Here is a 7,024-nt window from a genome sequence, read left to right as displayed (position 1 = left end):
TGTAGTCTCCAGCAACCTCACATCAGCACCTCAGTAGACGCCATCACTGAGGGCATCATTGGGAGGGGGATGGGGCTGCAAGAGGGGGTCATGGGGTATAACCACCAGAAGGCAATGGGGCTGCACAGGCATCACTTGGGAGCATAATCTGAAAGCCATGGGGCTGCATAGACATCACTGAGGCCATAACCTGGACCCCAGAACCTCTCTGTCTGGTGACACTGCCCAGGGTGGGAAAGAACCAGCTTGACCCTCAGATCCCAGGTGGAGGTCACAGGCCCGGCAAGGACAAAGCAGATCTTTCACCTTGTAATCTGAGCACCTGTGACGCCGAAATCAACGAGGCACAAACAGGGAAACACCCCACCGCCCTGATGATGTTTTTACAGGGCAACTTTTCTGACTGTTTTTGAGAGCAATGTTCCCAAATCTCATGATTTTAGCACAAGTGGTGCTGGAACAATTTTAATAGTGGGGGTTCTGAAGGCGGAAACCATGTATTTGGGTGGTTGTTATTACTACTTCAAGACAGGAAGTTGTAGCCTATAGGACTAACCTGCTTGCATATATATATATATATATATATAGGGCTACCATACCTCTGGATTTCCCTGGACATGTCCGGCTTTTCGATCTATAAATAGCCGTCCGGGGGGGATTTCTAAAAATCTAAAAATGTCCGGGATTTCCCCCCGGTCAGCTATAAATAGGTCGAAAAACGGCGGCAAAGCACAACTCGGCAGCCAAAGCCCCTTCCCGGCTCCCCCCATCCCCTGCAGCCTTAGCATGCCGTCCGGCCCGGCAGCTGTCTTCCCCTTCCTCCCCTCCCCTGAACGCTCCGCCCCCTGCTCCTCCCCCTTCCCTGCTTCCCGCGAATCAGATGTTCGCGGGAAGCCTGAAAAGAAGCAGGGGCAGGCGGGCAGCAGCAGGTAAGCTAGGGCGGGGGGGGGACAGCACGAGGAGGAGGGCTCCGGGGAGGTGCGGTGCGGTGCGGCTCCCTCTGGCCCGGCCAACCCCAACAGATCCGGACCAGCTCAGCTTGGGCCCCGGGGCACCGGCCGAGCGCGCCGGCCCGGCCCAGCAGCCCCGGCCGAGCACCCCCGGCCCGGCCCCAGCAGTTACGGCCCCGGCCCCAGCGGCTCCGGCCCCAGCTCAGGCCCCAGGGCGGCGGCCCCGGTTCCAGCCGAGCACGCCGGCCCCGGCCCCAGTGGCTCCAGCCCGGCTCCAGCCCCAGGGTCGCGGCCCCAGTTCCAGCTGAGCACGCCGGCCCCGGCCCCAGCGGCTCCGGCTCGGCTCGGGCCCCAGGGTGGTGGCCCCAGTTCTGGCCGAGCGCGCTGGCCCCGGCCCCAGCGGCTCTGGCCCGGCCCCAAGCCCCATGACCCCTGGCCGGAGTGCAGCCCGATTCCTGGGCATTTGTTAAAGCCGGCCCTGGTCAGGGGACAGGGAGGGGGGGATTGGATGGGTGGGGAGTTCTGAGGGTCCTGTCAGGGGGTGGGGAGCAATTGGATAGGGCATGAGAGTCCCGGGGGTCTGTCTGGGGGCAGGGATGTGAATATGGGGTGGGGGTGTGGATAAGGGTTGGGGCAGTCAGGGGACAGATAGGGTTCTAGGGGGGCAGTTAAGGTGGGGGGTTCTCAGGAGGGGGCAGTCAGGGGACAAGAAGCAGGGACGCTTAGATAGGAGGTGGGGTCCTAGGGAGCAGTTAGTGGCAGGGGTCCCAGGAGGGGGCAAGGAGCGGGGGGGGTTGGGGGTTATGAGGGGGGCAGTCAGGGGGTGGGAAGTGGGAGGGAGTAGATGGGGGTGGGTGGGGCTAGAGTGGGGCTCCTCCCCCCATCCTCTTTTTTGATTGTGGAAATATGGTAACCCTAATATATATATATATAGTTTAAGTATTTGGTTTATTGTAATAGGTTTATAGATTTATATTAAAGTAAGCTTGGCTGTAATGCAAGAGACCTACAGGCCATATTCTGTATGTTAAGCTAAGGCAAAGTTAGCATATCTATAATGAAACCTTTTACTCCGAAAGCAAAGTTGACCTATAGCTTGTTACCTAAATAGATGAGTACTCACGCCTATGTCTATGACCTTTTATCTAGACCAATGGACAATGGAAAATGGCATGGGGGGGTTGTCCCACAGACTTAACAAGTACACCACAAGAGACTGATGTGCATACATACCTGTCATCAATACGCACATACATACTAGCCTATGGGGTAAATGTACCCTAACATTTCTGTGGGTGAGGAATGAAATTTGGGCATAAGAGGAAGGAGGTCTGGCATTTGCCCTATAAAAGAGGTGACCCACCTCAATAGAGGATCTCCATTTTATCTCCATTTCTCCGTTCTTACTTTACTTCATCTCCATTTCTCATTATCTCCGTTCTCACTTTACTCTATGCTCATTTATTTTCTCCACTCTATCTACGATGACTGCTACTATTTGTAGGCTATACTTGTTCTTCTTAAACTTTAAGTTTCAAGGGAACTAGGCTAAGCTTGGTTTTCCTAAGTTTTATTCTTAGTTTGTTTGTTAGGTTTTGATTTAAGTTAAGTTAGTCAAGTAAACCCTAGTCAGCTTTGATAGCTCAGCATTTTCTAAGCACTGCATCTCTCACTCAAGAATTGAGAAACCTGAACCTCACAGCTGTTCCTGTGTCTCTTACCACCAGGTTAGCAAGGAAGGGTGTGAGTATGTTAACCAAAGCTTTGTAGCATGTAATATACTATATTATCATATGTATCTTTTGAATAGCAGTAATGCAATTGTAACTTTGTAACTCTGGGTATTTTACCATTTACTTACTATTATTAATTTTAATAAAAAGTCTTTAAGACTATATCTGTCTCAGTGTAAGGTTTCAGAGTAGCAACCGTGTTAGTCTGTATCCGCAAAAAGAAAGCATGAACACTTACAAGGGGAGATAGATTCAAATTAGATACAATCAACTCAGGATTGAATAAGGACTGGGAATGGCTGAGCCATTACAAACATTGAATCTATCTCCCCTTGTAAGTATTCTCACACTTCTTATCAAACTGTCTGTACTAGGCTAGCTTGATTATCACTTCAAAAGTTTTTTTCTCTTACTTAATTGGCCTCTCAGAGTTGGTAAGACAACTCCCACCTGTTCATGCTCTCTGTATGTGTGTATATATATCTCCTCAGTATATGTTCCATTCTATATGCATCCGAAGAAGTGGGCTGTAGTCCACGAAAGCTTATGCTGTAATAAATTTGTTATTCTCTAAGGTGCCACAAGTACTCCTGTTCTTTTTGTCTCAGTGTCAGCTTCCTGTCATACCCCTGAGGGTCCTTTATAAATTCTGTGAAGCCTGATTCAGGACAAGAACTTTTATCTTCTGATCAAACAGATTGGGGAGCCTAAACCCGTACTAATTAATATTATTAATAATTATTAATATTATTATAAAATAAAATAAAATAAATAAATTAAATTCCCATATTATCCATATTAATATTATCAGTACACCCTAAATCAGGCTACAAAGTGCAGCAGCGCCCCTAGTTCCAGGACCTATGCACAAGTCTCACGCCATTTGGTGTTTTTCTTTAAAGCCCCAGCTCCTGGAGGCATGTGATAAAGTTAGACTAATATAATCATACTTAGTTTTTATCTGTGCTTTAATTAAAAACTGACAGTATATTGTTAGCCCTCCTGGTTACAGAGAAAAGCCTCAAAATGTGACTCAAGTACATAACTAAAGGCTAAAACACTGGAATAAAAAGAGCCCACGTATTATTATTATTTTTTTAATCTCCTGGGTTTTGGACACCTGACTCATGATTTTTAAACATTTGGGGTTGGCAATAGTGTAAGGGAGCGTTGAGGCTGGCGCCCATGAATCGGAGAAGCACATTGGGAGCTTGTGATACTTCTGCCATAGCATCACACCTCACTGATGATGATGTACAATACAAACACTGTTCACTAATGAAAGTGTGCGCTTGGGCTTTTGGACTGGGAGCCCACATCCACAGCTGTTAAGTTTTCTATGTAATTTCTGATCAAAGTCAGACCTTTGCCAGAACAATAAACGAGTGCAGTGTGGCACCTGCCTTCGGGAAACATTTGCTAAAGGAAAATGATCAGCACCTAAAAAAAAAAAAAAGTCATTGCACGTAAGGAGTGGAAAATGTTGGTCCTGATTCTGACCTGCACCAAACTCAGTGCAGCTTGCAGGGAATAGGAGGGGAGAAGGAACCAAAGTTGGCTATCAGCAATCTGTGTACCCTCACCCCTTGGGTTCTAATGCACTTACAAAAGTTAAGCTGTATGCTATTTATGCCTCTCTCCCCGCCCCCCATTTTATATGGTAATTCCTGGAATGACAGCCAGAGATCAAGTGCAGGTAGGGAACATGTGGACAGGCCGAACCCATATGGGAGCAACATATCTGGAAACTCTCCTACTGTTCTGACTGCAGGGAGAACTGCCAGGACTGGTGCTTCTGAACCCTGCCCAGCTAGAGATGAGCTACACTTCCACACGATGTAAGGAGAGCTTCTGATAGCAGTCGAATCTCACTGTGCACATGTGCATTCACATGGGTGACTGGTTGCTCTGTGCAAGGTGTGCGAGAGCAGCTTCAACACATTGTTTGACCTCAGGACCCATCAATGAATGAACAGTGGCCAGAGGCCATATCAGTGCAACGAGGGCATGAAGGGCAACCAAAGTACCCAAAACTCAACCTGTGCATGTGGATCCACATGGGGGAGAGGCCCTGACAGTGTGCCCAGTGTCAGAAATGCTTTAACGGCAGTCCTACCTCACTGTGCACCAATGTACGCATACGCACAAAGGTGAGAGCATGCTATGAGCCAGCGGCATGTTGGCAAACTCTCCAACCTGACCATGCCCCAGGGAATGCACAGCAGGGAGCAGGTCTACAAGTGCATCACATGGAAGAGGAACTTCACCATCCTGTCCATCCTCACCATGCACCAGAGGGATCACATGGGAGAGAGGCCCTTCCAGTGCATCCAGTGCTTGTGGAGCTTCAACAGTCCAACCTGGCTGTGCACCTGAAAGGCTCACAGAGGAGCTGGCCATGACATGTGCAGGCCCAGGAAAACTCCCCTGGAGAGGGGGTTGAGGGTGGGGACGAGGTCTGTTGATGGGGTCAGCCCTAGGCACCTGCAGACCCTGCGACCAGCTTCAGTGCTCAGGGATCCCTCCACGGAAGTTTATGTACACCTTTTACAATGTCGAGGAGCACACGTAGGATGCTGTATTAATGATGAGAGGGTAGAAAATATTGTTCCTATTGCCCAATCCCTAACTCAAGATAGGCTTCCTCCCGACCACACCCAGCCTGCTCCCAAGAGCTGTAGACAATAAAGCAAACACTGGACACAAGTATCTCTGTGTATGTCCAGTCATTCCTGGGCTATAAACACTGCACAGGGGATGTCCCATACATCCTTGGGACACAGGGCATCAGAGCGCAACCTTGTCTCCTTGTAAATGGGATAACATACCCTCAGACTGAACTCCTTTGGTGGGTGAGAGGATTTTTTAACTCTTAGGTTGCTGCTATGTTCTAAACTCCTGGAGAAATTTGTTTTTAAGACATCTCACCTGTTTGGCCACCTGCTCCAATGAGTTAATAGACAGTCACTCTGTTTCCATTCATAACTTCAATGACCAGAACATTCCTTTTCTTTCTTTCTTTCTTTCTTTCTTTCTTTCTTTCTTTCTTTCTTTCTTTCTTTCTTGACTATATGTATAAGAACATAAGAACAGACCAATGGTCCATGTAGCTCAGTATCCTGTCTCTGACAGTGGTGAGTACCAGGTCTTCAGTGGGAATGAACAGAACAGGGCAATTTTGAGTGATTCATCCCCATTGTCCAGTCCCAGCTTCTGGCTGTTGGAGGTTTAGGGACACCCAGAGCATGGCGTTGCATCCCTGACCAACTTGGCTACTAGCCATTGATGGATCTACCTTCCATGAACTTATCTATATCTTTTAACTTGGTTATACTTTTGGCCTTCACAACAACCCCTGGCAACAAGTTCTATAGGCTGCTGTGTGTTGTGTGAAGAAGTACTTCCTTTTGTTAGTTTTAAACCTGCTGCTTAATTTAATCAGGTAACCCCTAGTTCTTGTGTTATGTTTCTGGAATTGTGGCTTTAGTGTGTGGGTGTCTGTCCCTGTGTGTCTGTCCAGTTGGTTCTCTTTTGCATCCATGACTGAGAAATCCAAGACCTGAACCACTGTCTTTCGATACCTGGACAAACAGGACTTATTTTCCACCTAACGGGCTAAATGACTGGGGTCATGAAGAGCCAGGTGCCTTACACTGCACAGTCCATCATGGCCCAGGTCCTAACTAGGCTGGGAAAGCCCATGACTTTCTTGGACGTCTATGTACCTAAGCAGGGGGAAAACAAATGCCCAAAGTCTCGCGATCAATGATCATCAGCGTGGGCTGTCTGATTCCTGTCATGCTCTCATTCCAGTCTTACTATGGTGACCACAATCACTCTGCACGGTAAATGGTGTACAGTACAATAAGTGGTGTGATTTTTTAAAATTTCCCATGATAAAGTCTCACTGCTCTCAGGGGGTACACAGAGGTCTTCCCAGGAGTACATCAAGTCATAGATATTTGCCTCGTCTTACAACATAAAAAGCACTAGCAAAGTCAGTACAAACTAAAATTTCATTCAGACAGTGACTTGTTTATACTGCACTATACACTATACACTGAAATGTAAGCACAATATTTATATTCCAATTGATTTATTTTATAATTTTATGGTGAAAATGAGATCAGCAACTTTTCAGTAAGAACGTCCTGTGACACTTGTATTTTGATGTCTTATTTTGTAAGCAAGCAGTTTTTAAGTGAGGTGAAGTTGAGGGTAGGCCAGACAAATCCGACTCCCGGAAGGGGTACGGTGGCCTGGAAAGGTTGAGAGCCCCTGTGCTAGAGCATAAAGCCAGAGCCTGCAAGGTGCCGAGCCTCCTCAATGACTTCCTTGTGA

The sequence above is a fragment of the Chrysemys picta genome, chromosome 2 (genome assembly GCF_011386835.1).
Source record: "Chrysemys picta bellii isolate R12L10 chromosome 2, ASM1138683v2, whole genome shotgun sequence".
In the NCBI taxonomy this organism is placed as follows: Eukaryota; Metazoa; Chordata; order Testudines; family Emydidae; genus Chrysemys; species Chrysemys picta.
The sequence above is the reverse complement of the archived record's forward strand: the minus strand, read 5'-3'. Positions refer to the sequence as shown.